Here is a 20,285-nt window from a genome sequence, read left to right on the forward strand (position 1 = left end):
AGGAGATGGAGAGAGAGACATGTTGATGAGACTGGTAATTATAACAGGAATGCCACGTTGCCACCCTCTTAGTAACATTTGTCAAACAAAATGCCATTTGATGAAAAAAATTAAACAAAGAACATTTAAACCATGACCCATGCATGCAGTAAAAAAGAGCACTTCTTATTAACATGCAGCTCAGGTGATGAAGTTTACAGCTCTGAATTTGTAAGCTGACACCTGGCATAAGGTGTCCAATATTAGCATCGCTACACTGGCTTCCAGTTAAATCTAGAATAGAATTTAAAATTCTCCTCCTCACCTTCAAGGCCCTTAATAATATAGCGCCTTTATACCTTAAAGAGCTGTTAATACCTTATAAACCCACTAGAGCACTCCGCTCCCAGAATTCAAGCCTACTTGTCGTCCCTAAATTCTCTAAAAGTAGAGTAGGAGCCAGAGCTTTTAGCCATCAAGCCCCTCGGCTGTGGAATAATCTACCACTTTCAGTTCGGGAGGCAGTCACCATCTGTTCGTTTAAAAGTAGGCTCAAAACCTTCCTTTTTGATAAAGCTTATAGTTAGAGCTAATTAGTGCGCCAGAACGTTACTTGTTCTATTTTATGACACATGACACACGGAGCTTCTCTTTCCAGCTTGTCCTTCCTCTTCTCCATCCCTATCCCCCTTCCCCGGAATCCCTTTGCTTTATCACCCGCAGATCCAGGGCCTCTGTGGCCGCACCATGGATTACGGTTTGTGAATCGCGCACCAGGGGTCGCGGTGTTGGATCCAGTGTGGCGGATTCTGAGTCATGTGGGCTGATCGTGGTGCTGGTGGCGGACCCTGTGTCGCGTTGGCATTGGGCACGGGCGGTGGACCAGGACCGCAGTGGTGGCTTGTGATGGGTCCTCCTGGTGGGCGGCGGTGGACGGTGACTGAGGACTGAAATGGCGTCTGGTCTGGATGGTGTATCGTGGTCTAGATGGTTGCTGAGCATGGACTGTGCTTCATCAATGCTGCTAGAGACTTTGATTATTGATGATGTTCTCCTGCACGTGGCATCTATTGCACTTCTGTCCGTCCTGGGAGAGGGATCCCTCACATGTGGCTCTCTCTGAGGTTTCTACATATTTTTACCCTGTTAAAAGGGTTTTTTGTAGTTTTTCCTTACTCTTGCTGAGGGTTAAGGACAGAGGATGTCACACCCTGTTAAAGCCCTATGAGATGAATTGTAATTTGTGAATATGGGCTATACAAATAAAATTTGATTGATTGATTGATAAGAATCTGTCTCAGCATGTGTATCCTGTGAACACAGATCTCCATTCTCTGCTCATTATGCATATACAGACATACACCATTTTTGTCCTGTGTTTTGAGTATTTGCACCAGCTGCAAATAATATCATGAAGTAGGAAATAGGAACACATAAACTTCACAGGATGGAAAAAACCAACAGATTTGTTAAACAAGCTCAGAATAAACACTTGCACATATGGGTTGCTTCAGTGATGTAGCTGACAACACCAAGGACTCTGTATTCCTTTAAGACTCTCTTCAAGAAACAGAGATAGGACATAAGCACATACTGTATTTTGAGATTGGTACTGAGAGTTAAAATGGGCAATGTTCTACAAAGTGCACTTTCTCGCAAAGACATATGCCAAGGTGGGACGAGGCAAGTGATGACAAATGTCACAGGGGAATGTTGGGAAACCAGAGGAAACCAGGTTGTGGGCTAAGGTCCAGGCTCTTGCTAAGGTCTTTATATGTTTCAGTAATTACAGGGACACCTTTTTTTGTTGGCCTGCTACTGACCTTAGCCTCAGCTGAGGGAGAGAGGAGTGTGAGGACAGCAGTGGGGAACAAAAGGATAGGGATACATACAAGCTGTTCTTCAAGTTTGACACTGCCCCTACTGTTGAGGGTTGGAGATGACAAGGAACTTTGACTGCACTCTCAGGAAAACATCTTTGAAAAGAAGTGCCACAAATCCATAGAATATGACATGATGCTCACTTTGAGGTCAATCGGCACAATGTCATTCTGGACACTGACAGATAGCATACTTTGGTGGGTTTTCAACTAACATGAAACTTCCCTCAGAGTTTTCTGGTCTTGATCCTAGAAAACTTTGCTTTAATAAGAGCAAATGTACCCAGGGGCTCAGCTCTCCAAGGAATCAGCAAATGTCTGCATATATCTGATGACAGAGCTGATCTGGGCACATTTCATGCTGAGCTGTCTGTAACAGTCTGGTAATTTAGTTTGTATTTGTCAGGCCAAATTCTGTAAATGTTTTCTGTTTATCTGGTAGATCTCTGTTGTTTATGTTTGAGTTGTTGTAATGTTTGCACTCTGTGTTTCTGTTTCCTGCTTTATTTTGTAGTCTCTGTTCCTTGTGTGTTGTTTCTGTCTTCACCTCCTGTCGGTGATTGTCTTCCCCAGTCCTCATGTGTTACACCTGTATTTAATTGCCCCTGCCTTCCCTCTGTGTATATAAGCCTCTGTCCTTCCCTTTGTCCTTGTCCGATTGTTCTTGCTGCTCTTGTCGTTCTTGTCGATGATGTTCCATGGAGCTCTTCTTTCCTGCGTCCCTGCCATGTCCTGATCTCATGAGCCTCTTGTAAGCTTCCTTGTGTTTTTGTCTAGTTAAGACTCTTTATGTTTAATACTCTTTTTGTTAAATAGCTCTGCTCCTGGGTCCATCAAATTCCACATATCCTTACACTGTCTAGTCGTCTCTGGTGGGTTATATCATCAGCACAGGTAATGAGATACCACTAAGAGATGAGGAGAATAGCGATGGACCATCATTTTGTAAATGGAGCCAGATTTAAGGCAGCTGCATGATCTGTCCAAGCCACAAACACTATGCCATTTGTAGTCATCTCAACCTCTCGCAACTCACTGATGAGGACCATGTAATTGGACTGGCATATAGGTTTCTGTTAACACTTTCCATCACTCTAGCTGTCAATGAGGGACTCTTCTCAACAGTAAAGTATGTTAAGAAGTGACCATGAAGTTCTCTGACTCAGCAGCACTTAAGGGCCTTCATGTTAATGTGCACTGAAAAGGAAATCCTCATGGCCATAGACAGTAAGACATAAATAAATAAAGTTGCACAAACCAGTGTGTTAATTAGGCAGTTGTTGATGCTGAAGGGATCTGTCACCTGCCTGTATGAGTTTAAACCAGAGCTTGTATAGAATGCTGCCATTGGCCTTTCTTTTTGAAAAAAGTGAAATATAAATTGAATTAACAATTATTTGACTGAAGTTTTGTTAACTAAAACAGTCTGAAAGTAAAATGCCTTTTCAATTCTTGCCCCTTGTTCACCATACAAATGGAATAGTCTTGGGAAATTATCTCTCCGACTGAAATGTAGCCCACCTCTGCCCAACACTGTGGCGATGGGGCACACTGGGGACACAATGCTGCCTGAGGCGTCCCAACCCCACACCTGACATGAGTAATTCAAAACATACAATGTTTATAATGCAACTCAGTGTATACTTGTTTATAAGTATGAGGTTTAAAGACACATCTTTTTATGGTGGCTGAAAGATATTGTGGTGAAACTTGAACTTCTTGAGATCTGACAAATTCTGGTCCCCACAGTTAATTTTAATGGATGGAGGATATAGTACTCTTGTGATTTCTGCTAAATCATTTAGAAATGTGTACCTTTGTATACACTATTGGTGGATTTCTGACCAGATCTATATGAGAGCTGCATTGGATTTTTATTCCAACAATGTTTATTGAGATTGAAAAAGACATTTAATTATTTCTATGGACCCTTTACCTGGTTAAATACAGGACACAGAGAGGATATTAAACAGCTGAATCACAAATGGGTGTGGAACCACTTGATCTTAATTTGCTCTTTAGTTGTTCTTTAAAGTGAACACACTCAGTTGGGATATTCTGATTTAGAAAATTAAAAGATCTGAATGATTGTACTTAAAAGCCTATAATAATCTCAGTATTTAATTAAAAAGACATACTACTAATCTTAATTTGAAATCAACTGTGCTATATTTTGAGGTATTGTGGTATAGGTATCACCATGTGTATTTTCTCTGAATGAAAGAGATAAGACAAACATTGACACTGCATTTAAAGTGACTCACCTGCCATCCTGCTGTGCTTTACAGCTAAGTGGTGTACTATTCCTACGTCTCAGACGTGTATTCTGAGATGGAAAACCTAGATAATAGGCCACCTTATTAATTGCTCTATATACAGAACTTTATTGTCCTTTATGTTAGACTCAGAGTTGCTGCTGCACTTTGGTGCCATCATGTCCTATAAAAGCAGTGTTGTGAGATCCACAGACCTATAATTCTCCTGTCAGTGGAAACTCTAGTTGAACTCTAAAATGCTGAGAATGAGACATGAGCTGTTAAAAAGCAGCTTTCACAGAGACATGACTGACAATTAGGTGATGTGTACTGCTCTGACATGTAATGGAATAGGAACAGTACTGAAATAAATCAAGAAGGTACAGCTCTTAAAAATCACAGTCATCTTCAGCTGTAGTGGATTTTGAATGGTGCAAAGGCCAATGAATGGTCACAGTCAACTACCTTTCCAAAGGCTTATTTCTTGTCTCTTACTCTCAACTGCAGACAAATTAAATTTCATCTCCGTCTCAATTAAGCATTTGCTTATGTTGTTTAGGGTTGATTTGGGATGTCTGTTATTGTTAAAATGTTTACAGAGTTTAAAACCAGGGTGCTATAAGCCTTTGCATCTATTGATAATCTGGGAGAGCGTGGCCTAGGGGATAGAGCGGGTGCTCTGCAACAAGAAGGTTGCCGGTTCGAATCCCACTCTATCCCATCTGCATGCCTAAGTGTCCTTGGCAAGATACTGAATCCCTAGATGGCCCCTCATAAAATGATGAGTGTTCTAAAAATGTAAGTTGCTTTGGATAAAAGCGTCAGCTAAATGACATGTAATATAATGTATATAAAGATCTTTATAAAGACTACTTTGAAGTTTTTACTCTAGAGAAAGCAGAACTATTCAATGTGACAGGCTGAGGCTGTGATATACATCTGTTATCAAGCAGTTTAGAACATGCATCTGATGCTGAGCAACATTAGCATTTATCACCAGTCAGATTTCAACTCGTTAATCTATCTATTTGTTTTGTCAAGAGAGAGGCAGTTTTGAATAATCTGGCATATCTTAATCTACTTGAGGACATATAACCTAACCAAGAGGGTTTCACAATTTTGCAAGTAATAAAATTCATATCTAATATGAATTAGCATAACATCTGTCTCCACCACACTCACCAGCTCACAGCTAACTTTGTTTGACTAACATTTGGTCCTAGATTGACTGTGAACATAAGACCTATAGAGCTGTTTCACCTTATGGCTCGTTCACATCAATCACAAAGCAAATGTTCATGTTGTGTTAACCCTAACCCACTTGATACCTGTTGTGGAAGCCAGCACCGTTGTGTGTGAGTTAACACAAGGGAATTTCACAGCCCACTCCAGGAGCTGCGTCTGGATGACTGTCAATTCCAGCGCTATACCTAGGGCTGATCAGCTTACTGGTTAGTTAGATGAACTGCTAGCTCGGATTGGTGCCATGACCTGAGTATTGTGAGTTTCATCATCAATGATGATTGGCTATTGTGACATTGTGTCACACAAATCTATTGCTCAAGTTCTTCTATTGTAAACACACAATAGAAGAGAGTTGTCTATTTGTATATTTGCTTTGACCTCATATGTGATTGGTGTAAACATAGCATTAGCATTTCCATAGGCCTTCCACCGCATCTAACTGATTTGTACGATTTTACACATGGAAAGAATACAACATAGAGTAATTAAAAATATTCCTTATGATAACCACTCAATATATCACATGTCACCAGTCTGAACAAATGCCAGAGATACAGATTGTTACATATAGAGGATATAATGAAATCCAAGAGATCTTAAGAGGTGGCTTCAAAACTGCATTCCAAAGCTCCCATCTGCGTCTTATATATTGGCAGTTTAGCAGAAATGCATTTATTTGCTATTTCCAGATGCCAGTTAGAAAATCAAATCTAAAAGCAACTTGAAAAGACACAGCCTCCATTACTGATAACTCATTTACTGATAAACATACTGACTGCTGGAGAAAGGTTCAGCTCCTGTCTATGCCTCTCACTGTGTTTTTGTTCGTCTGGCATTTTTAGAGGAATCCATGCAGAAATACCATCTCTTACTGTACATCCCACTTAGCCTTTTTCTTTCCCTGACACATCACAGTTATCAGCATAATATCCACTCAGTAATTGAACATTTTCCATAACTATATATATGTCTGACAACAACTGAGTGATGACATAGCAGGGGATTTTAATGACTGCATGCCCACACTTTTGCCCTTTTGGCATGCAGAGGATGATGTGATATGATGAAAGCCACAGCTGCGGAAAATCACAAAGTGAAAAAACATGGAGGACATCAAGAAGCGAGCTGGACAGATATATACAGGGAGAGGAAGGAGGGCAGATGAGGTCAATGCCATGGAAACAGCAACAGAGTAAACAGATTTATATGTACACACACATTCTCTCACACACATACACACCGTACTCTACATTATCATGCACCGACGCACAATCATAAATACCTAAGGCCTATAGATTGGAGCTGTCATAATAGTGCATACACGTTTTTTCATTCTTGATTAAGTAATGTAGATAATTCAAGTGTAAAACTAAGTTTAATCTCACTTTAAGCACCTTGACCACAAGTGGGTGCTTCTTAAGTAGAACTGGATTGCACTTCACCCAATGAGTTATATATATAACTTCAGTGGATGGCAGCAGTGCAACATGTAAGAGCAGGATGTTGATGCAATTCAAAGATTCAGAAGGCAATGATTCTATGCAGGAATTCACTTACCTGCGTAATTACTAATGCTCTTGTTCAGCCCTTTTTGATGACTTTATTACTCAAATTAAACATTTCCAAATTTCTTAAAAGTCCCGTTCAGACAGAGAGTCAACAACAGATAAGTCCCACAGAGTTTATATGGATAAGATGCTGCAAGAAACAAATGCCATGTTTTGTGTGTGCCTCTATAACTATGGCTCATCATTACTTATTTAAATTCCAAAGCAGGCCTGGTGTCTTCATATATAATAAACAACTATCTACACACAATTATCAAAAACAAATGTCTACTTAAACTAAGTGTAAGTTATTCTTAATATTTAATTCCCACTACTGTTTATATTAACACCAAATAAATGATTAAGAAAAACAAAAATAATACAAATTCTGTCCTGTCAATTCATTCTGTGGAACGGTGGAGTAGATCAGGTTCATCAGGTTGGACTAAAATGCTCTGAAAAGTAATTTGGACGAGTTGCTTTCGTTTTCACATTTGAGCAGCAGTCTTACCTGTTTGGATTCAACCACGCTCATTTTTTTTCAAAAAATGTCATTCCATTCCAGCCTTTTTTTTAGCCAGCACTCCATCGGCAACATCTACAGTATAATGTACTTGTTCTCCATAAGACGGAAAACAACACTGAGCCTCTCATGGATGGATCATTATCTGCATTTCACAGTCAACTGGTCAGTCAAGCATTACAACAACTCCTCTGGATATACTGAATGCCTGAAGAAGACCTCAGCTGCAAATTGGCTATGTCAACAGAAACTGATCCGATCTCTGTCTGAGCCTCTCCTTTTGCTTCCCACTCACAGCAGCTCTCACTATATGCACCCCACTTGCTCTAATCTCTGCCCTTAATTGAAAGCAATACTGGGCTAGAGGGCTCTAAAATGAATTTGTCTATGATTACTCATACCCTGGCGCGTTGCAGGCACGGGGTAATGTGTCCTTCATTGAATTAGGCGGCATCCTGTTCTCCTTCCCATCTCCGTCCTGGCCCAGGGGCAGCTATTGATTGAGGTGGTCTGGCTTTCGTATAAGGCTAGCATTACCTATGGATCCAGACAGCCGTGGCCCGCCCGGCAAGTGCAGTGGAAGGGAAAATGTGAAGCGATTAGTCTCTGCCTTAATACAGCTCATTTCTGCTGAAAGCAGCAGTATGTGCGAGTGCAAAAGTAAAAGAGGAAGGGAGAGAGGGGACTAGCCTAACTGCTAAAGCTCTCACCTCAATCACACGACTGGATAATGGTGAGAAGTATGCGTGCTGAATCGGTGGACTCACAAGGGTACTGAACCTACAAATCCACTCCCATCTAAGTTTCCATTATGCTCCGGCCCTGTCTGCATGTGTCGGGATGTGTAGGAGTTTAGTACAAAACAGCTTTTAATTTATCAATTCATTCTGGTATAATTTGACAGTGACATGGTATGATGGATGTCTAAATTAAATCAATGACAGCCATACAACCTTGACGTGTGAATGTATGTGTATGTGTGCCTGCGTGCAAACATTATAGTCTTTCAATTTCAAATCTTCAGTCAGTCCTGCTTTGAATTTTCATTAACTCGCACATTACACATTACAGAAGGTCAGTCTCAGCATAAAGTCTAGGAGCAGGAGAAACTCCTAGTGAAGCTTTGGAAATAGTCAAAATACCAATTATCAACCAGACCTTATTTTAAATAAGGTCTAGCAAGCAAGTCCACACATCAGCTAATGTTATTCAGACAAGTTGAAGCAGTAAGTAATGAATAAAGGAGGATTTGAATGGAAATTGGTCAAAGTCACGTGGGAAGACAGAGAAATGGGCAGGTAATTTTACTGTATCAGTCACTTCTCTGAGGATTAATTTATCTACAATCTACATTGTCTGGCTGCTGCTGGACAAAGATGTTGTGTGTTTTCACTCCAGGTGAGGATTGTAAAACCGAGACGGGTTAGGGAGACTCTGGCACTGACTGCATTCAGAGATTACAACTAAACCCCCCCCCCCCCCCCCCCCCCTTCACTGGATTGGTTCCTCGTCTCCAAATCCAGGCATCCTCAGCATACAGGCCAACTCCTCAGTGCATTGATTTCTGCCATTTCCCCACTAATCCTGATGGAATCAGTGCTGAGAGAGAGGATCTCTTAGTGCCTGCTGAGAGGAAGCTTCCTGCCAAATGGAAAAGAGAAACATGCCACACAAAGCTTTCTGTCTCTCTCCATCTTGTTATTTCCACGCTTGAGGAGACCTTTCTGACGTGAGTGGTTAATTGCAGGAGATGGACATATGGCGAGAGTGCGTCTTTGTTTTTCCTGGACAGAATATGAATCGGCATGAAAGATTGCTCTCTGTTTTCCTCCCCCAGCCTCCCTCCGATTCTCAGTCTCACTGGAACACCTTGATTTTTGTTATTCTCAAGTTTGTCAGACTTCTCTTGACAGCAAATGTCACACAAGGTGTTTTCTTTTTGAAAAAAAAAACAAAAGCTTTTGTCTTTAGCGGCTTGCAGTCCATAACTGTGGTCATTAGGAGACTTTTTTTCCATACAGTCTTGTATCTTGTTTATGCAGCAAATTGGAATTGTGGCAGGTGTTTCAGTTTGAAGTGAGCGAGGTCGTCGGCACAGCATCTGCTTCAAGAACGGTTCTTAATTGACTGAAAATCCTCAAACTGTCTGAAAGGTCAGGAGCAGCAGCCACGAGCATTTACAAAGTGAATAATTGACGTTGAAGAAGAGTCGATTGCTGACAATCTGAGGTGGAAGTTGCACAAGCGCAGCAGGGATCTCAGATGCGAGAGAATATCCCCCCCCCCCCCCCGCTATCTGTTTACCTGAGTGACAGTTAATCTTGGCTAATCTTAGCTTTCCTCACTGTGGCAACTGTTCCTTCATTGTGTGCCTCTCATTATGTTCAGCCTGACTGCCATCTCCCCCTTCGGAGTGGTCAATGGAGAGCAATCAGACCGTCTCTGCAGTGGATTCAACCTCAAAGAGTTTTTTTAAATAATTAGACATTAAACATTTGCTATTATTACAACTCCTGGGCCCCGTGCTATAGGTTACTTTCCTCCCTTCTGAGTTCTATTCTATTCCGCAGGAGAGGCGGTGGTCTAGTCGTAGAAACTTGGACAATGGGCAGAGAAGGTCTCTGGTTCGTCTCTGGTTCGACTCCACGGAGAGACAACAAAAGACGAACCTGGATTGATCTGTCCAAAAATCCAAGATAATTCTCCCTACCCTGTCTAGTGCCCCTGAGCAAGGCACCTTACTCCCCCAACATCTGCTCCCCGGGTGCTGTACATGGCTGCTCACTGCTCTGTGTGTCCTGCACCAGATGGGTTAAATGCAGAGGATAAATTGACCTACCATTGCATGAGTGTGTTGTGCATGTCTGTTCATGTGTTTTGTATAAATAAACTAATCTTAATCTAATCTTAATCTTAGTCATTAAGTCTGTTAATACCCTCGATGCGAACCTTAAATTTGGTTAAACTGTTGTTTATACCTCCTGTTAAAATGTATTAAACAATCAGTTTGTTCTCTGTCTGGCACTAAACAGCATAACTTAAGTTATTCAGCCTGTCCATTCAAGTCATCTCTCCTGACAGTGGGTTTCTTCATAGGGTGAATGAATAAAGAAGAGATGGATGACAGATCAGAGAGGACCATCACTTTTAACTGGCAAGTGCAGTCTCCACCAGACTCAGTTCTAATTAGCAGTACGTTTTTTGGGCTACCGTCATAATGTATCTGTACAGTGGCAGTGTGATCGCTGGCGGGGCAGTGCACAGATTCTCTGACAGGTCACAACTGTAGCAGCCATATGAGGTTTAATATTTGACAGCAAGAGAATACTGTTGTTAAAATTCAGTGTGTTACTTTGCTTTATGGTCTGACCAGCTGCATTGATGGCCAAATTAACATCTTGACGTTTATGAATATGGGCAGGGGACAGAATATTGTTTCAGGAAGCAAGGTAAACATTGCAGCAGGGGGAGCAGCCTTTCATTTGAAATATAACCAAAAAACAATCAAAATGTGTAATTTCTAACTTGTGTCTTAATACAAAGGAGAGTGGCAGAGACATATTGACACTCATCTGCCATCTGTTGAACTCATCATTTAATTAATCCATTCCTTAGGTACACTATTTTTCTTTTATTGTTCCTCCATTGATTGAATAACAGTTACAGCAGTTAGAATAAAGCTTGTTTATGATTATGACCTACTTGGATAAGCATGTATTGATTGGATAATAATGTGTGACACCGGTAAACCCTAACTCCTTCATGGTTGAGATAAATGACTTGAGATTTGCTCAAGGGGAGATTGCTTGAGTGGAGTGCAGAGTTTCTCTTCTTTTATAAAACTTATCCCTTAGGTATGCACTGAGCACTTTGCTGTCACTATTGTTTTAACCACCTCTATGATCAGTGACTGCTGAGACAGGCTTCAGAGCCCACGACATCAAGGATACGCAGCTCCAACTAATGGACGGGTATATGGTATCAATATTTAAGACCCTTTTGTGGTGTTCGGGTCTGTGGGACCCGTTTTCAATGTTTGCTGAAAGAAAAAGTTTGCGATTAATAATTTGTTCAACCTCAAACTAATTTGCCTTGGTCCATTTTCTGTGTTGAACATATAGAGAACATATTTTCAATGACTGTACATGGTACACCCCCCCACCCCTCCTAGACATTTACATTACATATGTGGTGTTCGGGTCCATTGGACCCAGGGGTAAGAAATGTGTGGAAATTGTACATTTAAGCACTTCTGCTCCCTCATTCCTGCACATTTTACCCTGTCTTGCAGGAAACATTCTAAAAAAAATTCTCACACTATACCAGCTGCAAATTGGGGGAGGGATACAACAAATACATAGCTTTGAACGTGTGGCTACTTATCACAGTCAATGAACATGGAAAAATGATTCTTTGCTCAGAGGGCCTTAGAAATGATTTTTGAAGAGAGAGAAGCTTTTGAAGACAAGGAAGAGGAAGAGTTTTGAGGATTATGAAGATCATATTTCTGTTAATTCAGAATTTGAAAAAGAGGATGAGAATGACAATCAGCCAGCTTCAAGAAAAGCCCATCTGCAGCCAGCCCAAGGACCAGGCCGTCAGCAGCCAAACACAGGAGCCATCCGTCAGCAGCCAGCAAGTGGAGAAATATGGATGTCAAAAGAAGTTGACTGGTCTTTTGCCCAAAGAAATGAGCCACCCCGAATGGCTACCACTGAAATAGGGATGCAACCAGTGCCAATATAGATCAGTCATGTACAGGACATCAAGTCTTCTTTTGAACTTTTCATTCCAGATTCCATCCAGAAAACATTCTGGATGGGACAGTGTGTTTTTGGAGAGGTGGAATGAGATGGACCAAATCCATTTATTTTCATACTTTGGGGATCTTATCCTTGCTTGAGTTTTCAAATCTAGACGGGAATCCACAAAATCTATGTAGGATGCATAAACATGCAGAGAACATTCTCGAGGAACAATGTCTCTGGAAATCTACCACATTATTTCCAAGATTATCTGCTTTGATAACAGAGACGACAGACTAGTTCAGCAGCTTAAAGACAGGCTAACTGCCATCAGGACAGTATGGGACAAGTGGGTGCCCCGCCTCACCCTATTTTACAACCCTGGGCCTAATGTCACTGTTGATGAGCAGCTGATGCCATGTAGGGGTCGCTGCCCCTTTAGGCAGTACATATTGTCTAAACCCACAAAATACAGAATCAAGATCTGGGCTGCCTGTGATGCTTCTTCGTCGTATACTTGGAACTTGCAAGTGTTGCTCGTGTTGTGTAGATTACCAGTGTATGTTCAATTTATAATTGAGGTCCAATAAATAAATATCAATACTGATATTAGTTTGTTCCACCTATATCTTGACTGTGCTTGATTTTTCTTGCATTGCATTTTATAAAAAAAAAACGAGAAGCCCTTTTATTCATAAATGTGATTTAACAGGGGTAAATGACAATGTTAAACATATATGCTGTCTATATTGCTTGTTATTAGGATAAAGAAAACATCTGTTAAGTATTTGTACATAAATTGTTATAGCTGTATTGATTTGAAGACCCAATAATGCAGTGGGTCCACCAGATCCGCGAACATTGGATGAGCGACAAAAACATGAACACCACACAAGGGTTAAATCAACAACGGATCAAATCAACAAGTAAAAGATTGTCTTTTAGTTATTTATATGACTCTCTTTGATATATTTGTGTGGTTTTTGGCACACTGGCACACAGTGTCCACTGCTCAGTACAACTTTTGCTAAATGAATGAAGTAAAGGCGAGTACCCAGCCCGGACAGCAGGTACAGTGCTTCTTTCTACAATGCACTACATCACATGTAATATATGTTAAAACTATACAAATCTGTAAATCAGTCAAGATACAACATCACAATTGCATCACAATGTCCATTTATTAATAATTATTATTAAAAATATATTTTATACAGAACATATGTGTCAATATAATGCAAATTAGCAAAGGAGATATAAAACCGTACAGATCCAATCAATAAGTTGATACACTCCTAGGCTAATTTATATTGTTTTACCCATAGGTTTTACTTCATTTTACCAGTGCACTGCCCTAAGTATCTTAACAAGACTAAATATAGAGGCTAAAAGGAAAAGCTAAATGACTCAGCAAATCACACAGCTAATAGGAAAAGGAAAAAAGCAGCAAGGAAATGGAAATGCAAATAGGAAAGGAAATCGCTTCTCAAAGGCCATCTGAATCCAATAGATGGGAAGTTATTTATTTTCCTTTTCTATTTAAACTGCATTTTAAATTAGATTATTTATGTATTCCATTTTAAATGATGTACTTATTGACTGATGTCATGTTACTTCTGTAAACCCTCTCTGGCAACTATGTTGCAGTTAGACACACACTCCCAAACACATACAGTTGAGCACTATTTGTATGTAAAGCTTCATTAACAAGGTAAAGCAGAGTCCAACCATTAATACAGGACATATGTTTTTCTGATAACATCTGACCAAGTAAAGAAAATATGTTTTCCTTAGGGTGTCTTTATCTTCTGATGCCTCAATGCTCAGCCAGACATCATCCAATCCAATGCATAAAAGCTGCACTAGTAAATTGGTCCAAAATTTTGCAAACTTTTTCCCATGTTCTTAATGTTTTAGTAGTAATCAGTTGGTGATTAATGTCCATGAATGTGTAATCTGGAATGAGGCTTAAAATTAATTTACCTAGTGATCTGCCCGATGCGGCAGTTAATTGCGTTAACAGCTCAAAGTGTCTGTCAGCATTACGTAAAATGGCTGCCTCATTATCTGCTCCCAGACATGCTAGGATGTCACTCAGTGTGGCCAATTACTGTGCTCTGTCATCAACACATGAGAGAGGAGCTGAGGAAATATGCCCACTAGCCATAATAAGGCATGATCAGTGCTGCAGTTATGTCATGAAAATAATAACACACCCCCTGCGAGGCTCAAAGCAACATGAATCACAAGGCTTTGGGGATCATTCCCCAGTCACATTTTACACATGATCAGAAAGAGCAGTCAATGGCTTAAGAATCCTAATTGCTTTAAAAAAAAAAAAAAAACTTTAGAATGAAGGAAATGACACATGTAGGAACAATATGAAATATTGCTCTGTAGTTAAGAGAAATATAGAAAATGTGTAAAATGTATGAATATAAAAAAATAAGAAGGGACAGAAGAGTAATGATTTATTGACTTCAGGGAGCTTATAGCTTATAGCTGTCTATGGGTGTGGGTGCAGACAGTATCCCATGGGTACTGCCTCCTGTCACCTTGAACACAGGAGGCATCCATTTCACTTAGTGACCAATAGGAAGAAGTGAGCAAGAGTGAGTGCACACATGGGTGGGAAAGATGCATTTTGTCGAAGCCGAAATGGCACTCAGCCTTAATTAGATATAATTGTGTGTGTGTGTGGGGGGGGGGGCAAGGGACATGACAGATATGAAGGAAGGGAAAGTGTTTTGACAAAAGGCCACTTGGGCTCCTGGCTTGCCATGTGTATTCAATAAGTCTTGTTGAAGTCAGTCACATTCCATTTCACAGCTGTCCAATATCACGCACACACACACACACGTACTGCAAGGGCACCATACACACACTTCAACATGCCCAAGCACGTAACATCCACATCCAACTTTTGATTCAGAATTGTAAATGTAGTAACCAAGTCCCAGGCACCCAATTCTCACATCATCTTCGACTACCTGTAGACACAAATACCTGGTTTACTGTGCAACTCAACAGTCTCACCCAGGTACCCCGCAGAGCTCCACTGTCATTCTGACAGTTCTTTGGTTAGTTTCATTAAGTTCTGAGACAGTAATGTTTGAGCATCATGACGTCAAATCAGTCAACACACAAAGTCCATGAAACTGTGTACAAACTCTTTGGACATGGTCATAGGGGAAATTTGAATAAAAGGATATCAATGTTGAAAAAATTATCAAAGAAATCTTCAAAATGCATCCAAGAACTCTAAGCAAACTTCCATGGAAATGAGTTGGTCCGCAAGGAGATTTAAGCTCCTTGACAAAGGTCCTGGCTGTGGGTACTTTTGGTCAAAATGTGGCTATATATACCTCCAAGACACAGCAGTGTCCAGTCCAAGCCATACATTGTGTAAAAAATCTAAGTGGATTCAATTCATGAAGACTCATTTTTGACAGAGAACTGGAGCCTGACTGGAGTGTGGTAAAATGCTTATTAAAAAGCCACTATTCTGTAATGCTTCTATCAGCTTTATGCTATGTTGTGATATAAAAGAAGAAGTGAAGAAGTGATACAAACGTGCCTATTTGCAGCAATATCCCCCAAAAGGTATTCTATAAAATAATGGGTTAATGATTCCAAAATAACTAACAATTAAAATCGGTTCCAATCGGTTTAGTTGAGGTACCATATCATCAAAATACGGTGACAATAAAAATGACAAAAGACTGTAAATGTTAATAGAAGTCTCCAACTCACTTCTCCTTTGAATTCTACCACTTCTCTGAGTCACTGAAAAAACTGAACCATGGCTGTGTTGTTAATTGTTTTTGTCGTTAAAATAATCACTGCTACAGTGCTATTAAGATTAAGCACGGTAAGCTCCACTCAAAAGTTAACCAGGAAATAAGTTTGAAAAAGTTAACTTTTAAATAAATGTAGTCAAGCTGATAGTCTATAATGTTGATCCAGCATCCAGCCTCTGAGTTCTCAGTCCCTGTGCACCATAGAGAAGTGATTTCACAACTCGCCCTGTGTCCCACTGACCCCGTCACTCTGCACGCCACCAACCATTAATCCTATCTGACTGTCCAACTGAGCGTGAAGAGATTGAAAAAACAAAATGCCCTCTCCACACAGGACTACAGCCGCCCTCACGTCGCGCCCACCACACACACGCGCACACACACAGGGGGGAAAATCCTCACACTTCCACCCAGATAATCAAATTTCCAGCATCACCTCCAATTTCTATTGTTCCACAACATGATATGTTGTGAAGGGCAGAGAGGACACTGATCCAAGCATGAATAACAATAACTTCATGTCTTACACCTTTCGTCACCTTAACTTTGCCTTAAGTTCAAGGCAGAACCCAAAGCCAGTGTAAAACGTGTGTTCACTCCCAGTCAAAGGACAGTGTAAGAACAATAGTTATTTGTGCCGTGTAGAGCTGGCTTTAAATTAACGAGTTTTCATACGCCAAAACATATCCCAGGTGACTTGAGCGTTGAATCGATATATAACACTTCTTAATTCAAAGTGCAGAGAGTTTCACTTAGTCCTAAGAATGGTGATGTTTACCCTCTGGGCTATGCTTGCTATTAAAATATTGAGATATGTTTTTCATTTGCATATTTGACGAAGAAGTTACAGTTATTATGACAATACACAACAGTAAAATGTTATATTCGGGTAAAATAAAAATGTCACCATCTCCGAGCTGTATAACCAATGTATTTGACTTCTGAAGCCCTATCAGGGGATGAAAACACACCTGTGTCATCACTTAGACACAGGCGGTGTTGCATTACGGGGGAATGAGATCTCCACACAGTCAAGCTGTAGCACATTTAAAAAAAGAAGAATTCATGGCTTGTGCTATTATTTGAAACCTTAGTTAAATAAAAGACACACTGCAGTACATTTGTCTCCACTCCCCAGCAGTCAGACTTTTATGAATGCTTCCACGCTGGATGAATTCCTGGCTGCTGAGGAGCTGCACCCACACTATCGCACGCCTCCCTCTCGCTGCCTCTCACCTCGACACAACACACTGCAAATGAGAGTGGGAAGAGTTCTGTTGGAAAAGTTTGTGATAAACGGCTGCGTGGGCTCAGTCTGAGACGCTTTAAGTAGACCAATCATCCTTAGAGTAGATGTGCTGCTCTGACTGACAGAGGCAAGTGGGTTTGTGGCTTAAGCTTCTCCACTCCAAAATGTTTCTCCACACTTTAAGATGAAGAACTGGTGAAGATAAAGGCAGTGGAGTGTCAGAGCTCTGCAAAGTCATGTAATCCACACAAGGAAGACAAGGCGCCTTTCCACTGCCCTTCTTTCGATTTACAAGATGGCATAAATTATTGTATGGATAATAAATGAAACCAAGCCTTAATTCAGTTAGAGGGACCTCCTGTTATTGTGCATGCACAGTTTTTCCCAACTCTACCATTTATTTTCTCTTTTCATCCAATCACAATCTGACTTGCCTTGAGACCATTCGCCTGTAAGCCATCAAAATTAAAAATGTTCTCACTCCTGTCATTCAGTTGTCTCTTCAGTACTGTGATCAGTGAGGGACCCACCTCCACCCCGCACACTAGTGTGTGATTGAACATTACTTGTCATGGTGCTGATTCATCTAAATGACTGAAGTAAAGGCAAGTACCAAGACCGGACAGCATGTACAGTGCTACAGTGCTTCTTTCTACAATGCACTACATCACATGTAATATATGTTAAAAGTATACAACTCTGTAAATCAGTCAAGATACAACATCACAATGATAAGTAAGTGTCTTAAAATTAAATCCCTCATTGTGGAGTAAGCTATTCAGTCACAATTATAGAGACATTAATAAATAAGGAAAGGAAAACGATTTTGAGCATTTGGGCAAGATGGTTGCACACTACTTTTTCCAATCATCCAGAGTGTAATGACACAGCACCAGAATTGCCAATAAGAAAAAAGATGAAGAAAACTAGAGACAAGTCACAAACATGTATTCTTTTTACAATGTTTTGACAGAAATAGGTCTGAGAATTTTCTAACGTGTTGTTTTTACATCCCTTCAACACTGAAACTACAGAGCATCTGTGGATCAGACAATGTTCAGTCGGAATTTTTGACCTTTCTTCAGGATGTGTGGTTTGACCAGTTCTGGGCTCATTCCTTAGCCTCTGGGTTGGGTTAAGGTCTGGGGCTCTGACTTGACCACTTCATCACTCCAACTCAAAACAAAATGTAGAATGATTAAAACAAAGGTTAAGATTTGAAACAAAACAAATACATCCATTTGACACTGCAAATAAGCACTTGTCTGGTGGCTTGGGTTGACAATTTTGTTGTTTTAACAACCAAAAGCTTATCTTCTAACATGATTGTCAAGATTCGAGACTGGTTTAACAGTTTCTTTGAGGATTGTGGCAAGAGAATGAGAGGATATGCTGCACCCTGCTGACCATCCATAAGCATGTAGCGAGTGCATAACTGTAAATAGGAGGCAACAGTAGTAGATCATTGAGAGGAGGAAAACTGAAACCAGCAACACCACAGACATGATGCCCAATAAAACATTTCATTATTTGGCCATGCTTGGAGTCTTTATCTTCGTAGAGGAGAGAGTTCAATATGTGCCAGGTGCTGGAGCAAGAGGTTGCACAGAATGAGTATTCTGCCATGTCTTTATGCTTCTGTATCATGCACATCAAACTGTCCAAAGAGTCTTCGTGCTACATTCCTGTTAAAGATGGTGTGTGTTTTTACAATCCAGGTCTATTTCCCTGCATTTCACACAAATTAATTCAGTGATTATTGGTGTGTCTGAGCACTACCGAAATACAAGTGACCTACAATAACATCAGCGTTGTCCACCGAAAAGCTGTAATCTGTGTGCGGCGATTGTTTATTCAATATATGCCTGTGTGTGTGTGTGTGTGTGTGTGTGTGTGTGTGTGTGTGTGTGTGTGTGTGTGCGCGTGCGTGCGTGCGTGCGTGCGTGCGTGCGTGCGTGTGTGCGTGCGTGTGCGCGTGCTAGGGTTTTACAAGCCGAGACTAACAGCACTGATCCGGACTGTGGAAATAAAACATTTAATTTTTATGCCGTTATATCCTTTTGACATTGCTTTGTTCAAATCCTCCTCGACTGCTGCACTGTTCCTGGGATTGTTCCACTATGATTATAGTTGTTGTTCTTTACTTTTCTTCTGCTATGAATAAAAGATTATAAACATCCCTTTGGCAAAAAAAAAGGTAGCATTAATTCTAGCAGGGATTTGACTGAGATTTACTTTTGGGTGTAGTTTTGAGTGTCACAAGGAGAAAGAATGGTGGAGTTTAGAGACAAAACAGAGAATAATGAATGGCTCTATAAACAAAACTTAAACTAAAGTGACACTGGGAGTGAATTTCCGAGATGATCAAAGCCATTCTTTAATAGGTGGTAAGAGGCAGGCAGGCAGGGAGAAGTTTTGGGCTGAGGCAAATCAAGCTGATATGTAAAAGGCCAAACCTAATGAAAGCTTTCTTTATATAGACGTTCAATATTATTCCTTCAACCATCTCATAAGGACGCTTAGATTGAATTGAAAAACTACACAGAATTACCTTTATTAGAGTTCACAGGCAACATAGGGAAATCGCTTTTAAGGGGTCATTTCAGCAGGCAGCCTTCTCTCACTACGTATATGCAGGTATATGGCATATACCCACTTATATTTCAATTAGCATAGCATATACCGTGGACAAAGATTGCTGCAGAAAGGACCCTGTGCTGCTACCTGGTGGTAGTTCAGTGCTCTCCTTCCCCACCCCCATCAGAGGGGTGTCTTGGAAGATGTCTTACCATGGTAAACACGTTTTCATAGAAAAACCTTGAAAATTATATGAGTAACATGCAGTGGAGTTATTTATATACTAATATTTGTAATATTTGAAAACTTACCCTTAACAAATAATGTTAATTGCATATCCTAGCAAACTCTGCTCTCAACTGTGTGTTGCAAAATCAGCTGTTCCAAGTGACAGTTTACAATAGAAACTACTGGCCCATCGATAGTTAACATCTGCATCAGAAATTAAGTGACAATGTGCAAATACAATTGGCCCATTTTGTTGG

The 20,285-nt window shown here is 40.4% G+C and overlaps 1 protein-coding gene across 1 annotated transcript in view; it reads right to left on the bottom strand.

Annotated features, from left to right (window-relative positions):
• The window catches only part of LOC133974241 (receptor-type tyrosine-protein phosphatase gamma-like), a 121,236-nt gene that overhangs the window by 93,260 nt on the left and 7,691 nt on the right, over window positions 1-20,285 (bottom strand). The gene's annotated exons all lie outside the window — the stretch shown is intronic.

The sequence above is a fragment of the Platichthys flesus genome, chromosome 2 (genome assembly GCF_949316205.1).
Source record: "Platichthys flesus chromosome 2, fPlaFle2.1, whole genome shotgun sequence".
Classification (NCBI taxonomy): Eukaryota; Metazoa; Chordata; class Actinopteri; order Pleuronectiformes; family Pleuronectidae; genus Platichthys; species Platichthys flesus.